This window comes from Chamaea fasciata, unplaced genomic scaffold (genome assembly GCF_029207755.1).
Source record: "Chamaea fasciata isolate MVZ Bird 193981 ecotype frontalis unplaced genomic scaffold, bChaFas1.0.hap1 SCAF_13, whole genome shotgun sequence".
NCBI classification, from domain to species: Eukaryota; Metazoa; Chordata; class Aves; order Passeriformes; family Sylviidae; genus Chamaea; species Chamaea fasciata.
The window spans coordinates 5,983,634-6,005,787 of NW_027094098.1; the positions used below are offsets into that span (position 1 = coordinate 5,983,634).

General features: G+C 46.5%; 1 long non-coding RNA gene across 2 annotated transcripts in view; it reads right to left on the reverse strand.

The window, feature by feature from the left end:
• LOC136296323 (uncharacterized) overlaps positions 1-22,154 on the reverse strand; it is a 92,621-nt gene that overhangs the window by 11,449 nt on the left and 59,018 nt on the right. Inside the window, exons 3-4 of one of the 2 annotated variants that reach the window (XR_010722888.1) lie at positions 13,608-13,678; positions 13,305-13,464 (exon numbers count right to left, since the gene is read on the reverse strand). This is a non-coding gene — a long non-coding RNA (uncharacterized lncRNA). The remainder of the gene's footprint in view (positions 1-13,304; positions 13,465-13,607; positions 13,679-22,154) is intronic. The other variant, XR_010722891.1, reaches the window with a different exon arrangement.

The window sequence follows — 22,154 nt, forward strand, 5'->3', positions numbered from 1 at the left end:
GCCATGAGGGCACATGGCTGGCTCTTGGACAGCCTGCTGTCCATTAGGGCCTCTAAATCCTTCCTGTGCACAGCTGCTGCAGCTGGGAAGTACCCAGAGAGTACCTGGGTACACTGGGTACCCCAGTCCCTGGGGTTGTTCCTCCTCCAGGACAGGACTTCATCATTCCCCTTGTTGAACTCCATCAGGCTCCTGTTGGCACATTTCTCCAGCCTGTCCAGGTCCCTCTGGATGACAGCACAACCCTCTGATGTATCAGCCACTCCTCCCAGTTTTGTATTGCCTTCAGCAGAAGGATACTGACTAATGTTGAACTACTTATGTAGAGAGAGAGATTACTAACTATTTTTTCACAGTTTTCACCAAATACGTGATCCTATACAAAGCTGTACCTGAAGCCTGCAGATATTTTGACTGGAATTCACATGTGCTTAGCCAGCTCATAGCTTAAGGACCTCAGATCCAACAGCCAATCTCCAGCATCCATGCTGGAAAAGGGAGAGGGCTATGGGAGACAATGATATGCATCCTATCCCATCACTCCTTTCTTCTTTTATTTTATTGGTAAATTAAAATTATATCATTAAAAACCAACAGCTGCAGCTCAGAGAGGCCAATATCGTCTATGGATGACTCACCCTCTTGTGGGGTTTTTTTTGGGATGTGTTTCTGAGGAAATGAAAACACACTGGTGCCTTTCCCTCAGCTTCCTTACAGAACACACTCCTTGTTCTCCTGCTGGTGTGCTGCTGTGGATCCTCTCTCTGTCAAGCTATAGGGGCTGCCTGATTTTTGGGATCCCGTGTACAGTGAGAGTCCAAAGGAAGTAAAGGGGCATTGTATCGCACTTGCCTCTGTCCCTGGCGAGGCAGAAATGAGAAGGATGAAAATATCCCTGAGACAGGGATATTTCAGGCAGGGACTGAAACGAGCAAGGCAGAGAAATGAAAGAAAGCACTGCCCTGGACAAGAAGAAGCCACACAGTGCTAAGGCCAAGGGATGACAGCCAAGTGACAGATGAGTTTTAGTGCAGGACCACTGGGCACACACAACACTGTATTACATGGCTTTGCAAGATTATGGGAAACTGAAATAAGGAAGTCAAGGTGTCCCAATTCTTTTCCTTTTTTTCAACAGGATGCTGGCATTTCACAGCTTTTCCCTGCTGGAAGGAGCTGTCTGCCCTGGAGGTTCTCCTGCACTCTAGCACAGCTTTTGATGTGCATCAGGCTAAGTCCTGGTGTCTCAGAGCTGACTCAGGTTTGGCCCACACTGTGCTTTGCATGCTGGCCATGAAAGGAGCTGATCCCCACTGCTGGCAGATGCTGAGCTTTTCTGATGTTCCATATTTTTAAGTGCTTTTGGGACTTCTACTCTAAAATGCTTCCCTTTAATTTCCATTTAATTTCCTTAAAATTGTCACTGGAGCTGTTGATATCTCTGACGTGTGTCAAATGCATCCTTTTCTCTGCTGTCTCTTTCTCCCCCACTATGCAGTACATATAAAGATTTAAAAAAATATTTTCAGCTCAGCACTTCACTACCTCCTCCACACTTTCCTGAGAATTCAGTCTCTCTTTTTTTTTTTTTTTTTATTTAAAAACCCTAACATAGTGCACCCAATTGAACATATAATTGTTTCAAGTAGAGTTTCCCCAGAGAATTATATAATCTCAACCTGTCTCCTTTAGGCAACGTATAATCATGCAATCTACTGGCTCTTTGTTTCTCTTTTTTCTTCTTCCTTTCTTTTTTTTATTTTTTTTTCAACCTCCCCAATACTTGTAATAAGCTTTCCACCTCGTCTAGACATTTCTGACATACGCTGCATTTACCTCATCTTCAGCTGCCGCAGCCGGGAAAAGCAGCAGCTCTCCTCCTTCCAAAACTACAGCCTGGATCTCAACACCCCCCTCCCGACAAAGTCCTTATTCCAGCTGTTCCTTTGCCAGTGCTATTTCTACCCCTTGTAGAAAGCCGTACATTTCCAGCTGTTTATTTCATCTCATGGAAGGTTTGGGGGTTTTTTTAATGTTACAACTGTTACCCGATTTGGGTGAAGGTTCCCTTTTAATGTGAAAATACTTGCAGTGGCTGAAATTGGCCATGTTTGATGAAGAATATTCTTACTGGTAGTCTGAAATACTGCTGCAGCTCTCAGTGGGAATTCTGAGGGAACCTCTGGTCAGCTGCAGTTCCTGTGGTGCTGCATTGCTTCACACCTTCAAACTACCATCAAGAATCGTGGGCAGCATGCTAGCACTGGAAAAGCTCCATTTTTCATAGGCAAAAGGCCCTGTCCTCCCCACCCCAGTTTGAATAAGTCCAGACCTTCAGTTCATGCTAAGACAAAAATTAAGTTTTCTTTGAGTTTGGCAGGAAACTTCCAAATACACAGCTTCCACGGGGGCACAGAAAGCAAAATTATTTGCAATTGTGTATTTGAAATGTGCAAACAAAATTACCTTGGAGTGAGCTCACATCCCTTCAGATCTTGCTTTCGCACACAATCTAGCAAATATGTTCCCTGGCAGGAATGTGTGCTGAGACAATGGACCACATTTTTCAGCCCTTTGTTCAAGGTAACATTGAAATATGCAGTGGTGAGTATTTACCTCTCCAACCTGATCATCAGAACTACCCTCATCCCCTTGGAGATTAGGAACATACCACATACCCGATGTGTCCAAACATCAAAACTCTGAATCCAAGCAACAGGTTTGAAGATCGTGTTTGCACACCCTGAAAAGCCCCAAGTTCCTGCACCAACAACCCCTCACAGAGCAACTGCAAAGCCCCAGGGCACTCCAGGGCAGTGAAGAAAAGAGGAAAGAACTTGAAACTGATAGGGTTCCATCCAGGTTCCCTCACAGGTAACATCCCACGTTTACACAGGCAGTTGTCATATTTTTGAACTCCATCAGGCCAGCTGACCCAAGAGTTCCTACATTTCCCTCTCAATCTGCTTCTTCCTGGCTTTCCATGCTCTTGTTCCATCAGAAGCAAATTATCAGCAGTGACACTGAGACACATTTAAAGCATCACATCCAGATCCTTCCCAACTTTCTAACATTACCCCAGTCTGACTGGTGTTAATATTACATTCTTCAAGCATTTCTTTACTGAGAAGGTAGTCAAACACTGAAACAGGATTCCCAGTGGACAATTAATTCCTCAAGGCTGTCAGTGTTTAAGAGGCATTTGGACAAAGCATGTAACAACACACTTTAACTTCTGGTCAGGCCTGAATAGTCAGGCCGTTGGAGCAACACAATCATTGCAGGTCCCTTCCAAATGAAATCGTCCATTCTACTCTACCATGTGTTTCCTAATTTAGCCAGCCACTGACACTTGCAACCCATTCCCAGATTTGCATGGCAGCCTCTGCAATATTAGTAACAATCCCAAACATTCCAAATGCATATGCAAGAAATCTAAAAGCAATGGTTAGTTGCTTTTTCAAACGTATGTTTTTGTTTCTCTATTTCCCTTTGAATTTCAGAACCTTCAAGGACTGCAATTACCTGGTTGTTTCAGGAACTACCATGTGCTGCTGAAAAGAGATGTGTCCTTGATCCAGGACCTTGGTTTTCAATGAAACTCAATGTAATGTTGCATCAGACTGCTGTAACCCTGATACATATCTCATTTATAGCACTTGTACAGAAATTAATCATTCCTAGATAATGATTTGTGGGTTTCTGAAGTAGCTGTGAGAGAACAGCAGGCTGCACTTCTGTGTATGTCACACCACTTCCAGGTGACAAAAGCAATGTGCTCTGCTCCCTAAAGTGCAGAACTGAGTACACCAGACAGTTCCAGGAGCCAGGCGAGCTTCCCTCTTGACTTGCCCATTGATTCATTCACCAGTTCCCAGGAAATCACCAGAAATTATTCATTTTATCCCTCACAGAATGGGCTGTGAGGGTTGCTCCTTGAGGGGAGCAGCAGCTCTCTGTGACCCGTGTCTGGGACTCATAACAAACACCATCCCATTATTCCTTGTTAGCTGTGTTGTTCTCATGGCAGGACAACACCACTGACAACAGCCAAGCAAACTTCTGCAATTCCATACATGTGCGGTAAAGGGAAACAAGCTAAAAGGTCTTCTCCCCATTTAGATACCATAGGGAGGTGACAGAGCAGCAAAACAATATGAACTCTTGGTGCTGATCTTTCTTTTGGTGAACATCAGCTGGAATTATGCTTAAGGCAGGAGGGTTTCCACTTGCTCCTTACTTTGGCAGAATATCTGTGAGGGAACTTTCACTGGATCCCTCCCCTGTCATCCCAGGTGGAAAGCCACAGGGCTGTATCCTGGTTAATAGGAAAGCTAGGTTTGTACCTCAGTTATTCCCTGGTGTTCCAGCTGCATCTTTCCATGGAGTTAAGCAGGGGCTGTTCTGTGACCATCATTTGCTGCTATCAGTCCACCTGCAATGGCCAGGGCCTGGCCACAATGTCTGGCAGCAGCACCCTGGGACACTACTGTGCCTTAGAAAATGGTTTCATTTCCTAATATTGTTGTGTGTGAATGTTCCTTCTCCACTGGCAGCACCAACCCACCAGAACGTTAATGAGAAACTAACGAAGAGAGCCAGGCTAATGCAAAACAGTAATGAAGATTAATCTCTCCCCAGAGCAGAGGCTGACAGAGACCTAGTGCACCACAACGGCATTTAGAGGGTCAAAAGTGGGTCAATGAAAGCTAATTAATAGCAATTCTCTCTCTTATTCTTAATTACAGAGTGGTGTGTAGGGATTTCAAGTAAGCTGCTTGTTCCATTCTAGATGCTGAATTCCCAAACTGGGAACCACAAGCCATGCGGGAGTATGATGGCGTATCTGGGCATGGATCTCTCAACTGAGAGACAAGCAGAGCCAGGAGACTGGACAGGTTGGGCTTCATCCCCTGAGAGCAACCAGAAGTTTCCTTTTTGGAAGATGCTTTGGATGACTTTGTATAACACAGCACAGGACCTCAGTAGGGTCCTGCCTACTTACACGGGCAGCAAGAGATGCCTGAGCAGAGATTTCAGGTCAGGCTGCAGTTTCTCCTCAATAATAACCTCCTGACAATCTCCAGCAGCTTTGGAGACAGTAATCCTTCAGCACAATTCCCTGATGCACAGCCTATCACCAAGGGAGGTTGGATTTGGACATGGCTTCCAGGCACGGCCTTAACAAGTCTGTCAGAGGGTGTCATCAAGGGCTGTCACCTACAGACACATTATTACTGGACTGAAAACTCGTGAACACAGAAGCAGCACAGAAAGACCCTGCAACTCTGGGGAGCCTTGCAATTTGGGAATCTGACTGAGTTCCCAAACCTGTTTCTCACTTCTTATGTGGCCTGTTTCTCTTTTCAACCCCCTCACGTTGACTCCTGGCCCACCAGAACTGTATGAAGACCCTTTGGTGGCAGACAGTGTAGCATCACAGGTAATGCTCCTGCCTCTGGTGCTCGTGTGTCTGCATTGCCTCATGCAACAGCCTTTGCCAGGCCTTCAAGACATGGTATTATACCCACGTGAGGAAGATGCTTCCATTTCTCCTTTGCCTGCCTTGGGTAAACCCACACAAGAGGGAAAAATAGCCAACAGCTCCCCAGGGCCACCCTGTGCTGAGAGGTTGAACTGGAGGAGAAAGCACCAAGGTAGGCTGCTCTAGATGAGCCATAAAGCAGCACTTAGGATTCCTGTCTTGCCTGGCTGGAGCCCAAGTGGAAGCAAATCCTCTGCAGGCAGGGCTGTCCTGCCAGCTCCATGATCTCACGAGGGAAAACACGCTGGGACTAAAGAAAAATCAATGACTTTGCACATGTCTTTGAAAGGCTGCATTCAGAGAGGTGACTGGCACTGAAATTGCCCTACTTACCACAAAAAGCAGTGACAATGCCACCACCACAGCAGGGGACAGACAGAGTCCAGGCCTTGTTTCAGCCCTTGTGTTGTAATTGGAGCAGGCTGTGCTGCCAGCAGCAGGATCCTTTACAAGATCAGGGCTACATCTCCCACTATGCTTTCAAAGGTAAGACAGCTGCATTTAACTCTTGTCTTGCTGACATCCACAGCACCAGCCCATGCACACTGCCCAAGGGGACACAGAAGGGAAGCGGGGAGGAAATCAATAGACTGCAAAGATTCCCAGTGGTCCTGTAGTCAGGGACACCACAGCACCTCTGCTGGAACATCAGTGTCTGGGTCAAACTCCACCTTGGAGAAACATGTAGCTTTACTGCTGGATAAACAAGAGTCATTTCACACATCAGCACAGCAAACAGAAACCATCCTGAGCCTGTCTCACCTCTCCCATGCTGAGCATCTCATGTCCTTCTGCTCCAACATGAGGAGAGACTGAAGTGGGCATAATCAGGGCTGGTTCAGGCTGTAGGTCTGTGTCTAAAGGCAATCTGTGCCTCTTGCTAGGAATGTGCTGCCCAGGCACTCAGGGGAAATGCTGCTCTCATTTAAATATTTAATTAAAGTTACTTAGGTATTCTGCTAAGCTGAGTATGTAAAGGATATCCATACCCACCTCCCACTGATAGCAGAAGGACTTAGGTACCTAATTCTGATGGGCTGCTTTGAAAACCTTGGATTTCAGTGCTCAAAGGTCTGCTCTGAATAGCCAGATCATTGCCCATATCATGTGTGTGCTCTTAAATGATTGGCAGTGGAGACACCTTACACTGATTCACCTTCTTCTGACTCAGTCATTTATTTGCACTATTTCCAGCACCAGGAATTGAAACAATGACACATGTTTTCCATACGTTCACCAGAGAATTCATAAACACCATGAATGCACAACTTCACGTCCAGCCATGCCAGGCTCCCCTAAATTCTCAGCCAAATAAAACTAAACACATCTGTTCTGAACCGTAGGCATGCTGAAGCAAGTCTAAGGAAATATTAGTCCAGAGAAAACATTTTTCCACATTTTAAGGCAAATTCCAGCGATGTGAAGGCTGCCAGGCTCAAAGACAAAGCATTTCCTCCTTACTACAGAACTAGTCCCTCCTGGCTGGTCTTGGCTTGTGGTTCCACACTGTGAAGGAGGGAATGCTGAGAGAGCTAAAAAAGCTCTCCTGGCTCTGTGGTGCTTTTCTAGTTTTGGGTTTTACAACTGCCCAGCAACTGGTGCCAGCACAGAATCCAACAGCCCCCAGCAAGGTCCCCATGAGCCACATCCAGCTGTGACTTCAGGCTCTGAGCCCCTGAGCTCCTTCCAGAGCTGCCCAAAATTCAGCCTGCTGACTTAACCCCCCCAGAGCCCAAGAGGGGACAGTTTCCTCTAACACTTGTGTGCTTCTGCAGACATGTCTGGCCAAATAAAAACCAGCAGAGGGTTGGTTTCACCTTCTGAATCCAACTATCATCTTAGGTGTATTTCTAGACTTGTGTTGGGCAGTGGAGAGACCTCAAAGCCACTGAAATTGTACGATAGTGTCACATAGCAGCCAAGGCACTGGGACAACAGCAAATTTGGCTACATTTGAACTAAACCATTTATCTCAGGATACATCACACCCTGCTTGACCACTTCCTGAGATGAACCAGTGGAGATAAAACTGCTAGTATGAGTCTCAAGCCAGACCAATGTCCTTGGATTTAGCTGAGTGCACAGTTAGGGAAACATCTCCCAGAGCCTGACTCTGATTCACTCTTCAAACTCTGAATCACTTGGTTTTAAGCTCAGCCACCAACTCCAGCTAAGAGCAAAATGACCATGTGTAGTTCCCCCAGGGAAATACTCACCAGCTGCCTTCCCACAAGAGAGGAACTGAGACCGCTCCAGCTGTGCTGGCTCTGTGGGGAGCAGTGGGTGGCAGGGGCAAAGAACAGCTAGCCCCAGGACAGGATGGCTTTTTGGGTTTTAATTTGGGTTTTTTTACAGGCTGAAGAGAGTCCCTCAGACTCAGTGAAATTCAAGGGGATTTGAGCTCTGCATTGGGCCTCTTGGGCATGCTAGCTCTTACAGCAGGCAGTTCTACTGGGAAAGGAAAGGGTTTGGGGCTAAGCAGATCACTCTTCCTTGAGCAATGGCAGCAGAGAGCTGGGCAGGGGTAGGTTCCAAACAACTCCAATCCAGGATCAGATCAGAGCTACAAAGTGGTTCAGCTCAAGACAAGTTCTGTCAAAACTGTTCCGCAACTACTCTGTCTCCAGCTCCCGCTGTCTTGCATTTTCTGCAGTCCTTACAAGCATTTGGACAGTCACAGCCAGGAGCTGAAGAGAAGCTGCTTGAAGTCTCCAAGCCCCAGCCTTGGGTGGAACGATTCACTGAAGCCATAAGTATGTTTTCAACAGCACATGCAGGCACTATGGTCTGCTTGTTGCTGTTGTGTTGTAGCAGTATGGGAGCGTCTTACAGTCTCCTGGCTGGCTTCCAGCCAGGGCTCTATAATCTGTTCTAACATCACAGATTCACTTTGGAGATTTTCACTAGCTGAGCTCTGCTAGAAGAATGCAATGTGGCCACCAACCTGACACAAAGATCAGGTCAACCCTGTTTAATGAGGGTTTTTCTGGATCACCCCCACAAAGGATCTTGTAGATCTCACCTATGGAGCTGAAACAAATCTCCTTTGTCTTTAAAAAAGGGGCAGTGCTAAACAGACTACTTTTGTGATCCAGTTGCATGCCAGAGACTCAGCTCCTCTAAAAATCAGGACCGTTAGAAAAGACTCTGCAAATGGCCTTTGTCACATTAAAAACTGAGCACCAAGCCAGACTCAAAGAAGACAAGGCCAAATTGTGCCATGCCTGTCCCAGCTCTGCACTCAGGTAACCAGGGAGACTGCACTGCTGAGCAGGAACAGTGGTGGTGTGCGGCTGGGATGGAAAACAGAGCCTTTAGCAGCTCTCAGCAATGCGGTCAGCACTGCAGCTCTTTGGAGAGGCTCAGCAGAGAGGCCAAGGCTTGAAGCTCTGCTGCAGGGTTGGTGCTGAACTCTCCATGGAGCCCTCTCAGGTGTAAGGCCCTGGCCAGAGCAGGTCACAGCAAGGAAGGGAAGACAGAGATAGGTCCGTGATTTGTGACCAAGCTCTGACTTTATTGTCAGGACCCAAAAACCACCCAGCTGTGCTCACAGCACCACACCATCCCTCTGCTGGGGCTGAGCCCCAGCTCTCTGCTCAGTTCAACGCTGAGTTCATCACTCTGCAGCCACCAACCCTCGGTGCTCTTCTGCCAAAAAAAATTAGCGAGGCAGCTTGTATCCCTGCAATGCCCCACAGAGGCACAGCCCATGGCCAGACATGGCTGTGTGTGGGGTGAACTTGAGTCCCTACAGTTCTCCACTTGGCACTGCAATAATAAACATACCCCAAACCATTGCTGACTGCTCTGGTGGGTGCAAAAATCAGACCAGCTCTGATCTATGGCTCAGGCTAAGGTGAGCCATGGCTCACAAGTGATAGTTCTCAAGGTGGTTTGAAACTCTCTGTCTTCATTGCCTCAGCCTTCTAGGGGTCATTACAGAAGATTTGTGAGGGGCAACAAATGCTTGTAAGATACATAATTGAATGGAATAGATAACAACCAGTGAAACGTGAGGATAAGTATTTAAACTGACTAAAAGCTATCCAAGCTGAAAAGAATTAAAAATACATGAAACCCAGCTACAAGCCTAATGAAAAATTGCTTCACAACTGTTCCTAAATAATCTTTAAAATATATTTTAAAAAGCACTTTTAAAATTACAGATTTTTTAAAAAATAAAAATGTTAAGAAAAAGGAAATCAAATAGAGCCTTGTAAAGATTAATTTAAACTCTACATGGAAAATAACTCTGGGCTCCTACTTCCCTCCAATATGGATTGTAAGAAATCCCCAATCCTTTTTTGCCCATTTAAGCAGGTTCTCTCTTCCTGTGCCTCCTGGACACTGTGTGCTCTTCCAGTATTAAGGACAGCCAAATGCAATTTAGCCAAATTCACACCTTTCACTCCATAATCTGCGATCTCTGCGTCAGCCTTCTGTGTGGGGACAGAGGGCCACAAAAGGTGAAATGCACCATTTGGTAACAGACTCTCCCTTTCCTGGGCTTCCTTCAGATCTTTGTTCTCCTCACAGTGGTAGCTCCCAGCCCTGAGACCCCGTTTACACGGTGAGCACACGGCACCTCTTGGTCAGGACTCCTTGGCTGGAGCTCCTTGTAGGCACAAAAGCCTCAGTTTAGCACAAATCCAATTTTAAATGCAAAAGCGGGTTCTTAAAAAAAAAACCAGCAGCAAGCCATCAAGGTAGCAGACTGTGTGATGGATATTAGCCATGCACTTAAGTGTCCTGCTGAATCAGGGCCACGGCCTATCGATTACAACGCTGCATTAATGACGTAAGTTTCTCAGAAATGATGATGGGAGTCTGGATCTTGGCCAGGGTTATCCAACATGTACAGCAACAGCAGTCCCAACAACAGCCCGTGGATCTGCCCCCACAGCCACTGGCCTGACAACACACCTTTACATGCCCTGTGGGACCAGCACCGTGGGTCCCTAGGGTTGGCAGCACCTTGTCTTGCCAGGGGCAGATCTGAGCAGGGGAAATTTGTGCTGACTGCAGGTGGACTGTGCAGAGGTTTATAGCTGAGCCTCTTGTGGTTTAACCCAGCAGGCAGCTAAGCACCATACAGCTGTTCACTCCCTTCTCCCACAGTGGGATGAGGGAGAGAATTAGGGAAGACATTCCCCCTTGCTCTGTCACTACACGCTCCTGTAAAAATTGCCTCTCCATCTTTCTTATTATCAACATTATTCTCCTCCTAATTCCAAATCACAACACCATACAAGACACTGTGGAAGAAAATGAGCTCTACCCCAGCTGAAACCTGGACACAAGTCACTAAATGTGACCTAATTAATAAAAAATAATTAGTTAGCATTAATCAGGTAAAATACATTAGCAATCATTCTAAGAGCTGTACAGAAAGGTTGCAAAGGAAAGTCTATTCAAGATCCAAACTACAGCTCCAGAACCAACCCATCGACACCTTAACATTCCAGGCCAGCTCCCCACATGGAGTGAATCTCCAGAGTGTAGTTTGGTGCCTGCCAAGCACCAGGCAGGGCTCTGCCCTCACTGTTGTTTGCAGAGGTGTGGGTGGAAGGCACAGCCATCATGCAGAAGATGCTGGTTTTTTCTGCAGTTCTTAGCTGCAGAGGGCAGGCCCACACTATAGGCACTGCCAGCTTGCCGTGTCAACCCCTATCCTTTCATCCCTTTGGCCAACCCCAGGAATTTACAGAGCCAGGACATACAAATTTCACCTCATTCATTCCGAGCACCATCATACACTGCTGACAGGCTTTATGGCCCCTGCAGTTCCTGCAGCAGTGCTGCAAGGTGCAAGCCTGAAGTTGCAGCACCTCATCCTGACCCGGTCCTGGGAGGCTGCACTCTGTGTGTTGGGGTACTTGTCCTGAAGCACCTGAGTCACACACTGCTGCATCTACTCAAAGCACAGATTTCCCCTCTCCTCCCTCTTGAATGTTCGCCCCAGATTTTAAGGCCACACCGCTTTCTGTGACTCGAGCCTATTCCCGGGGCGAGGTTTCATTCGCAGCACATAGCGGACAGCAATCTGGCCCTCCTGCCCCAGGAGCAGCAGGGATTTCCCCAGGAATTAACGCCGGAGATCCAGGCACATGGACAGAGCCAGCAGGGTGCCAGCCGTGCCCTGTCGGAAGCAGCCAGCTTCCCATTCCCATCTGCTGCCCTGGATTAAAGCTGGGTCACGCCCGGCCGCACTCGCAGGGCAGCCCTGAGTTAATGATGCGGGAGAGCGGCCGGGCGTGACTTCGAAGGAAGGGGAGAATGTGCTTCCAGCTTTTCCATGGCAGTTAATCATTAACACCTTTCATGGTCGCAGAAGGTGCTGGCCTCCTTGCAGCTCCCCTTATCAACCGTAATTATTTCCTGATCGGCTCTCGCCTGACTACCTGGCAGACTTAAGCACAGCACCCCTGAATCACATGACTGCATTTATTGCCCTGTATTCCAAGCCAAATGGGTCTCTGCTGTGTCAGCTGCAATATTTACAGCATTACAGTTATTTCTCCCTTCCCATGCCCAAACATAAAAGTTGCTCTTACCCCCACCTCACCCTTTACCCCATCCCTCTTTCTGTGACAAAGCAAAACAGAGCAGTCATCTAAATACCTCAGCACTCCTTTCTCCTCTTCTTCCCCAAAAGCAACAGCTCCTCTTGCATACAGCCCAAGGGGATACTGCTGCTATCTCCTTAAGTACACTTCAAGTTTCCAACCATTTTAATTCTATTGATATTGCCTAAATGAATACATTTCTATCTTTTTTTTTTTTCTGACAAAGTAGCTCACCTCCATAGAGTAGAGAAATGTAAACCCAAGGGATAGACGTAAATGTGTCACCCACGCGGTGTGTTATTTGCCTCAGAAGGTGAGTTTAGAGTCACCAGCTTAACTCTCTTACTGAATAAAAATGGATAGAGTACCCTGACCAGCAAGGTTGGTCTCAACAAATGAAGCCCTGTATGAATGGAATAGTGGAAATTGCCAAGAGTGGGAGGATGGCTTGCATTTAGGTAAATAAAAGGAACTTAAATAAAAACAAAACCTGGAAATGCAGCCCTTACTGCAGATGTGATGAGCAAACCTATTCTCAGTGAAGAAGAAGCTGGGTAGTCTGTAGGTAGCACATGTCATGTAACACACATGCTGTCCAAGAGTTTTATATCAAAACACATACAAAAGGGAACAGAACTCTCCAGGCACAGAGGGAGTAGAGGGAGTGGAGTGAGTGGAGCAATGGGAACATGATAATTCATGGTCAAATTAATTTTTTCAGTGAGACAATAGCATGTACAAAAAGGAATAAAAATGCAGTGAAGGGGGATTTCATCTTCACTACAAAAGTTTAGGAAAAAAAAACATTTTTAGGGAAATTCAAAACCACAAAAGGAGCAGGGGATGTACACAGAATAATCCCAGGGGCAGATTACATTGCTGTTACCAGCACCAGTGCCTGACACATGGCTGACTCCACATCCAGGAGGTTACAAGGCCACTCTGAAACTCTTGCAATCTAACAGCTCAAACCAACACTTCCTCTTTCTTCCTAGCGCGTCTTCCACATAACCCAGCCAGAAACTCAGGGAGTTCTCAAATATGACCAAGAATTTGGAAATGCTCTGGTCTGCCTGTCTTGATTGCTGGAGTCAGGCCTCCAAGCAAGGCTGACCAAGCAGATGTGCTCCATGCTCCAAGATCATAAATAATAGACTGGCAAAGTATAAAATCAGAAATTGTTCAGAGCTTACCTGCACATGCAGTTCTCCACTCTGTGAGCACAGTGCTTCCTTCTGCTCTCAGCCATCTATTATTTTGCTCAGGGTCGCTGCTGGTAGTATTTAAAAATTCCAGCTTGGGGTTCAGGAATGGTCACAAACACATGTAGGATCTCAATGGATCACTGAAAGGCTGAAGCAAAGGAAAGCCTTCCTTTTTTTAAGGCACCATGAGAAAATGATCCTGTGGTTCACCTAAGTCATGATTTGTGGTGGGGAATGGCTCACACCCTCTCTTAGCAAGGATAGACAAGGCATGAAGGAAAACAGACTTACCAGTGATTTTGCAGCTCCTTTTTCTGTGTGGGAGGATCAGACAAGAGGTGGCATAGGCAGAAGACCAAGGTCTGTAGAGATAAAAAGGGCAGAAAGTTGATTAGAGCAAAAGTGTTCAGTATTTCTCAAAAACACGTCCCCCTGCCCCATTCCCACCAAAGGAAAAAAAACCCCTAAACCACCAGACCAAAACCCAAACCTAAAGCCACTGCAACCATAGGATGCACCAAGAAACATCAGGATGCTGATGCCAGCAGGTGTGACCATGGGCCTGAGGTTATGGCAGAGGATGGATCATACTACTAACAGTTTCTCTTACACTCCTCCTGTACATGTTACTGGTTCCAGCCAGGGAGAAGATAAGGGTCAAGGTGAGCCTCTGGGCAGAGCCAGTACATGGTCTCAGTTCTGGGTCACAAGCTGAGAGCTGATCTTGGAAAACAAGCTATGTTTCACCCCAAGCAACACTCAGACATGCAGCTCCTGAAAAATGCTCATTTCATTTCTTGCAACCTTTTATTTCAGGCCTTCTTCCTGTTGCTTTCTCTTGGCTTAATCTTTTTCAGCATTAAAAATACATGTGTTTTTAGCTCACTGTGACATACACTGCAATAAGCAGCCCTGCAAGTGGATGTCAGCTGTCTGTCCGCAAATAATCCCAGAGTCCCTCTTTACCACTGCCTGTCCATGTGCCCTGGCCCATAACTAAAGAGGTCTCTTCTAGAGCAAGCCCAGAGCTCACTCCCCACGGTGCATTCTCAGCCTCTCTGCCAAGACAGCCAACACCAGTAGCTATTATGGAAGTCACTCACTGTGACATCATGTCCCATCCATGGGGCACACAAGTCAAACCACTCCTGCAGGACCCACTGGAGCGAGGGAGTCACCAGGGAGCAGCACAGGGCTCACTTCTCCCTGCAGAGCACGTCTGGCTCTTTCATACACGGACACCAGAGCTTGACCTGATCACTGAACTATCTAATGCAACAAGCCCTCTGTAATCAGCAGCCGTGGAAATTATTAGCACCATTCTTTCCATTTTCAATTCAGTTTGAGAGACTTTGATCAAACCTGATGAGGGACAATGCAGCCAGTGATGAATTTATGCATGAAGCACGTTACCTGCACTGCAGTTATACCTTGTGCCAATGCTCCTACAAGTCTGCTACCAGAGAAGCTTAAACACGTTCTAAGGATATCTTGGCACTACCAGATCATGCAGGGCAAGTTATGGCTGTGTATTCTGAGTTGCTCTGTTCTTTTGCTATAGTTCACCTCCCTGCTTAATTGTAATATATGGTGTTGGACCTTCCCTGTAAAAGGTCTGAAAAGGATGCTACTTCCTTGGTTTTTAGTGTATTTCTGTGCAAAGTTCCACCTCAAGACAGAGTAAGGACCCTGACCTTTAGCAAATATTTGTATCTTCTTGCTCAGGGCTTACTGAGCTGTTTGGGACACATTCCCAATGCTGCAGTTCCTGGTTCACTGCAGGCGTAGGTGGGAGCTCGCTGGCTTTTCCCAGCCTGGAGCCTGTGCCCGCCAGCTCCAGGGCACGCAGGCCCCTTCACCCCCATCAAGCTTCATCTTGCCCATCCACTGCTCAGCCTTGCTTAACCACAGCCAGGGAGGCAGGGGGTTGTTTCCTGCCTCCTGAAAAATATTTCATGGAACTGGAAAAGGTTTATTACTCTTTTTCTGAAGGAGGTTTTGGTTGTCAGGTAAGTTTTCTTTCCTAAAATCTAAGTCACATAAACATCCCCCCACAAGAAATCCCACAGTGGGGATGTAGGAAAAATTGGGTTTTGGTTAGCAAAACCTGTTCTCACACACACACTCCTACCACCGAAAGTTCTGAAAGGTCCTGATGGAAAAAAACCTTCTGAGTTGCTTTATGTTCTGAACCAAGCCAAGAGATGGGGCTGGTGACTGTCAGACCAATGCAAACTGATCCCCTCTGCTCACACGGGTGCACCAAAGACACTTCCAGGCATTCCCTCCTCCTGGCTGCTGGAGCTGCAGCTCCTGAGCTGCGCCCTGTGCTGAGCTGCCAGGGCCACTTGCTCCCAGAGGGGATCCCCACTACCGGCAGGGACAGATGCCAGCAGTCACATCCATTCCCTGTGACACGGGCAGGCTGTCATTCCCGGTGACAGCCCCGCCGTGACGGCTCCCGCAGCCGGAGCCCAGAGCAGAGCCAGTGCTGCTGAGTGTGGACAGGGCTGGGCCTGCCTTTGTCACCTCTGCAGTCACAGCCATCACTTTCACGTGCTTAAAGAGCTTCCACTACATCTTCTATCCCTGTTTTTTCCATTTTCCCGTGTTTGACTTTTTATTTTCACGTAAAAACCGACCCATCTTTATTACTAATTATATATGTGCTCACAGGCAAAGTACTGGACTGCAGCTCCCAGAGGAGAGCACTGGAAGGCAAAAATGGGGAAACAAACTGTATTAATATTATTTCTGTTTTGCACAGGGGCTCCACCCTCTCTTTCAAGACCATGAATTCAGTTAATGAGAAACAGGGTATTCCCACCCCTTGTGCACAATCCCCTTTTTATTTCATACAGTGAGGAATTAAGACATGAGACTTTCTCAACCACTTCCCACAAGAGCTGTCTCTGTCTTTGACTTTGATAATCCAGCTTGACTGATCTTTCCCTGGCAGTGGCACTGGCACTGGCATCAGTACCCAAAGTGATGGATGGGCTTCACAGCTCAAACAGCCTTCAGGATAGCTGGTTGAAGAGAAGTGCCTAAACCCAGCAATTTATGCTTTCTCATGTTCCTAAGCCACAGGATGTTTATAGAGACCTTTCTTCTTTACTGGTGGCTTTGAAACAGAAGCAAAATAAAAAGGGTGAGACTCTCAAGACTCTGTACTGCACCCGTTGCTAGAGGAGAGTGAATTATATGACTGGGAAGCAGCGGCAGCTGCCCAAATTTTACCTCATCCCAAATTTCCGATGACATTGGCTCATACACTCTGCTTCCTAGTTTCCCTCCTTTATCTGAATTTTAACTTCACTCTCCTGGGCCAGATGTGACAGGAGTGAATGCTGTTGTCTTCAGGCAGAAAATGAAGGTAGGAGACATGAGAAGAAAAATAGCTCAGCTGCCACAAAAGACAGAGTGGCATCAGTGCAGTCTCTGTGCATCCTGGAAAGATGAACAGGAGTAATTTTAGGCAGTTAGAGACATCACAGTTGTCAGGTCACAGTTTCAGATAAACTCATATTCTGCTAAATCTTTCCCAAGTTATCTCTGTCATCAGAGGATCTGTGATCGCTTGGGTAATGTAACAATGGCTGAAACTTTAAATGCAGTCAGATTGATAGGCCCCATTAAGATGCTCATCACAAGCTACTAAAAACCTACTGATTTATGGCTAGCAGCAGGAAAGTTTCCTTACAGACAGTTATATTTTCCTTCTTCAGTTTTCAGAGCTGCTTTTGTAGAGGCTTCACTGTTTAAGTACTTAGAGCTTAATGAGTACTCAGACGATTGTCTGATGTTAAGCTCCCTGGATGCCAGTAATGACTGAGGTTGAAGATAACCTAGAAAAGAGCCCAATAGCAAACGATGAGCACCAAGCTCCTACTGATAAGCACAATTTCTTGGTGCCCTTCAGAGCTTAAATTCGTGACCAAATTACCAAAAAATGAATGCAAATGCACTTCAGATGACCTCAGCAACTTGCTGTATACACAATCTTAACCCTGAGCAAGTGACACAGACATGCATGGACATAGCAGAAAACGTAGGGCAGAGCTAAGTTGAACACAGCCCCAATCACCCTTCAAAGTCAGAAACAGGAAAAAAATCATTCATTTGCTTCTTCCACACTGACACAGTGTCCAGGGCAGGAACTGAGAGGGTAGTCCAAGATGTTTCTGTCTGACAAACACGTCATATGTATGTCTTTAACACCTTGGAGGTATAAACCTGTGTTGGCTCCCTTGGAGGTTAACAACCAGGAGATTCTGAGCACAAGCAGACAACAAAACTGAGCTGTCTCAACACCTGAGAAATGTTGGGACTGATACACAGCTGTGTTTCATCTACGAATGTGACATCCAACCTACTTTCTCATTATAAAAGCAGCAGGACTACGTTTTTAGGAAGATGACAGTTTCAACATTCTTTGTACTTGAGGACTTTCCCAACTACCACACAACCATAGAGTAAACAGATGTACCAGGGTGAATTCAGGTAAAGAGTGACTCAGGATTTCTGAGGCATCATCAAGTGCAAACAAGACCTTTGAGATCAATTACTGGCTGCTTAAAGTAAAACAGAACTGACAGATGCACTCAGTGTCACAGGGCAGTCACCCTGTTTCTCTTTAGAGGTGATTTTTCCTGGAGATCAGACCTATGAAAGTGGCAGCTTCACAGAAGTGATCTGCAGCCATTTCCTCACAATACATAAGGAAGGCAGCTTCTATACGTGGTCACTCCATGTGCCTCATTACCTCTGGGAATTGTCCTATTTCAAACAGAAGAAAAGCCACCAACATACTGAGTCCCTATGAATTTTGAGAAAACTGGGAGGCAAACAGAGCAAGATGTCTCTGCTGGTGCCCTGCTAAGGGAAGAACCGATAAACTGAGCTTTCCCTGGACACCGAAAAACACCCAGAAGGATATGTTAGAAAGCAGATCTGACTCCTGATGCTGCTTGTGACAGTGCTGCCTTCTCCCTCCATTACTCTGTGATGCTCCCTGATGTTCTTCAAGCAGCTGAGATCCTGTCTTGTAGGACACTACCTGCTCCTGAACACTTATACCAGCCTTCCTGGGCTTGGCCTTTAAAGATACTCTGCCTTTACCCAGAGCTTGGGGGCAGCTCTGAATCCATAGTTCAGAGTCTGTGGTTTTCCTCTCAGAAGAAGCAGCAGTTCCTGAAAACCTCTACTGGATTTCAAAGGGGACTTTTCTCCTCATTGCTTGCAGTGCTCGAAACCCTCTGAAGTCAATTTGTTCCTATAAATGTCTGGGGACTCCTCCAACTTCCTGGAGTGCTCTGGGCTCTCCTTTGCAGGATCCCTTTGGAGCAGGTCTGGAGGATACCCAGCTAACCAGCCACTTCCCTGCCACACTGGAGGATTTGATTCAAAGCCTGACTGGGCAGAAAGCAGAGTCCTGATTTCAGCAGGCCTACAGAACAACTCATCTCTACACTATGTGTGAGAGAAATTTTTAAACCTTTTTTTCACAGTGAGTAGCATCTGACACTCCTCCTATCGCAAAGACGAAAGGAGGGGATGGAAAAATGTCTGCCTCCCAGCTCTTACTGAGGCTTTAGAATGGGAACTTTCCTCAGGGGGGGCTGGTTCTTCTTCAACTTTCTACATTGTTCCTTTGAAGCACCCTGCTCTTAGATCCCTTTGAAAACAAGGTACAGGTAGTTTTAGTGGGTAAGTTATAGTCTTCCCCAGGCAACTAAGAAAACTGCAGACAATCCAAGTGAGAATCTTTCCCATATCTATTATGAAATGACCCTGGGAGACTGAAAACACTGAAGCAGCCTAACAGTAGGATAGTGTACCAGCACAGTATCAAAGCCTCTAAAACAGAAGTTCCCCAGATTTTTCAGCACTCCCTTGTTGTTCAAAGACTCCTACTCCATCAAAGCTCCAACTGTTGCAGGACCAACAGATCACGTGAGAGGCATCAGAGGATTATTAATTTGAAAGAAATGGGTGGAAAGTGTGTCAAGCACGCCCAATCTTTGAACTGGGTACTTTAGAAGATCATTGCAAAATAAAACACAACTGCACATTCATTTCTCTTTAGGAAGAACATATTGCACAAAGCCACAAAAGCTACATGACCTTCATGTGAAGGAGAACAGAAAGACCAATCTTCACTCATTGCAAATTGACTTGGAAAGGCAACAAAGCAATGCCAGTTTCCACCAGCTGACGATACGACCAAATGTCTGTGGTGCTCAGAAGATGAAACTGTAAGGCCTATTCATTGCAAACCCTTCTGGGCATGTGTTAATCAGGGAGAAATTTCTTTCCAGAGATCATTATGGTGCAAATAGAAGTCCGTGATTTTGGCCTGTTATGAAGATTGTGCCTTCCTCTGAAGCATGCAGTGGAGGGTGGCATCTATTAACTGCATCTGGCTGCAGAAAATCCTACAGTCTGTGCTTCTGTCTGGTAGCTTGTGTTTATCTGCAACATCACCTTTACTGTGTTGTCTCCAAATCCCTGAGCAGAAGACAGGCCAAGAGCAGAAGAAACCATTTTTTTTCCATTGACACTGTCTGGCCCAGCAGCACTGACAAGAGGGATCCATGCCTTGTCCCCATTCTGGCATCTCGTGGGAGGGATAGAACTCAGTGCCTCGGAACTGAAGGTTGCTGTTAATGCACCCTTAAAGGATAATGGCACTGGCCATCTGCCCAGAGCCCACAGCACAGGCAGGGCTTTGTTTAGGATCGTTTCCTTCCAAAACTGAAAGAGGATGCTCTGCATTTTCTACAGTGACACAGAGACCTGAAAGCAGAACTTTATCTTTGTAGAAAAGCCCCACTGCTCCTGTTTGTAGCAGATGCCAAAGGAACAAATGGTGAGCATTCCTACCATCCCAGGCTGTACCACTGACACCTCTAAAACAGCTCAAAACTTGGTGGCATCACCACTGAAGTCGTATCCAGCATTTTCCATGCTAAGACACTTACAAGTCTTTATATTGGTGACATTAATGCTGGTCTAACATTTATGAACAGAGAAATCAAAAGATACCAAAAAAACATATCAATGATGTGTATTCAACTACTCAGCAGACAAAAAAAACCCCAAAAAACAAACAAAAACTCCCCTCCAAAAAAAACCCAAAACACCCAAAAAACCCAAACCAAGCACCCACAAAAAATCCATCTACATGAATGCCTCCTAGATCTCTTATTTGCACTGGACAAACTCTTGGCCAGAAAATATCACTGGCCTATTCCCATAAAATTGCACATGAGAGAATTCAGATAGCCTCCAGTTTGGATAAGGAAGTCACAAGCAAAGATATTTTGTAACCAGAATTCCTCACACACAAACATTCAGCTCGGGGGATAGTCCTAACAGCAGTAGGAAAGAGATTTGTAAAGTTGTTTTTTTTCTATTAATAAAAGTAACCAGTACATTTCCTCGCACTTATAGCAGCCCTGGGCCCAGTGGCACACAGACCCTCCTGTCCCCAGTTTTTGAGGTGAGCTGAATGCTGGCTGAGGCAGATAGTCCAATATTGGACTAAAAAGTCAACTTTGTTGCCTCTAGCTTTGAGTCTGCCCATGTCCATCAGCTCCACAAGAGTAACTCCCAATTTAGTCCTTTTTCTTTAGTTTACAGGTTAATTAGCAGCAGACTGAAACAAGAAAGGACTGTTAACTTGTGGATACAGAGATGCTGAACTTCCCAACTCCAGTAGAGAGAGGACAGCAAATTTCCAGTTTACCTTGACTCCAACACCTGCACGAGAGCACTGGGTATAGAACAACATTGACACAACCTGTGCTGCCCAAAGGATCCCAACAGCCGTGTCCCAGCTGCTGTGCCCACTCCTCAGGAGTCAGAGCACGCCAGGGAGGCTCTTTTGGTGTTTCCACAGCAGGAGCAGCAGGGAAGCAGACATTAAACTCCCCAGCTGCACCTCCAGAGGTACGAGCCATAGCACACAGTGCATCCACACTCTAGAAAGCTGCTGTAAGGCAGAAACGGTAAATTACAGGTGGCAGGGTAAGAAAGATCTGAAGCTGGGAAGGCTCTGTAAAACACTGTGGTGGAGGACGGACCCCTGAAGAACTGTGCAGATCTGGCTACAAGTAACACTAGCTAGCACATACCTAGATTATACATCAAAAACCCTCATATGCTCAAGGAGGAATGTCAAAACCAGGCACAGAGTTCACAGCAGCTGAACCCTTCCACCTCTGAGTCTGTGGGCTCTTCCCCAGGGGGCTGAACTCAGATACCTCTAAAGTGCAAGACAGAAGAGGGCTTGGCTGGGTGGATACTGCATGGGCAGCCTAACCCCTGGGCAGGGGACAGCAAGACCTGCAGCCAGCAGCACTCTAAAAAAAGAAGCCTTTTACAGTGGCCTCCCAGTTTTCCTGGCCTTCAGCAAGGCTGTGAGCCCAGGAGACGCCAGCCTGAGTCACATTCACATCTGGCCTCTTTGCTCACCAGGACTGACCTTGGGTTTTAAGTCATCATACCTTGAAAGTAACCTCTCCATCGAGGCAACCCATCTGACTTGCAAAAGATGACACAAAAGGAAGATGGATCAGAGAAAGGTGGCAGGCATGAAAGAAAGGGAAAAAATATGAACAAAGAGAAGAAAGGGAAATATGGAACAGAGCAGTCTTCTACTCTTCATTCATGTCATGTTCTGGCACACTTCATAGCTCTCCTCTTTGCAGCCCCCACATCGATGCAGAGAGCGCAGAAATCAGGTGCCTGGGCACAAGCACTGGAGTGAAGTCTGACACTGAGTGCCCTGCAGCCATCCCTCTCCTGCCTGCCCTCCTGTCCTACACAACCTGA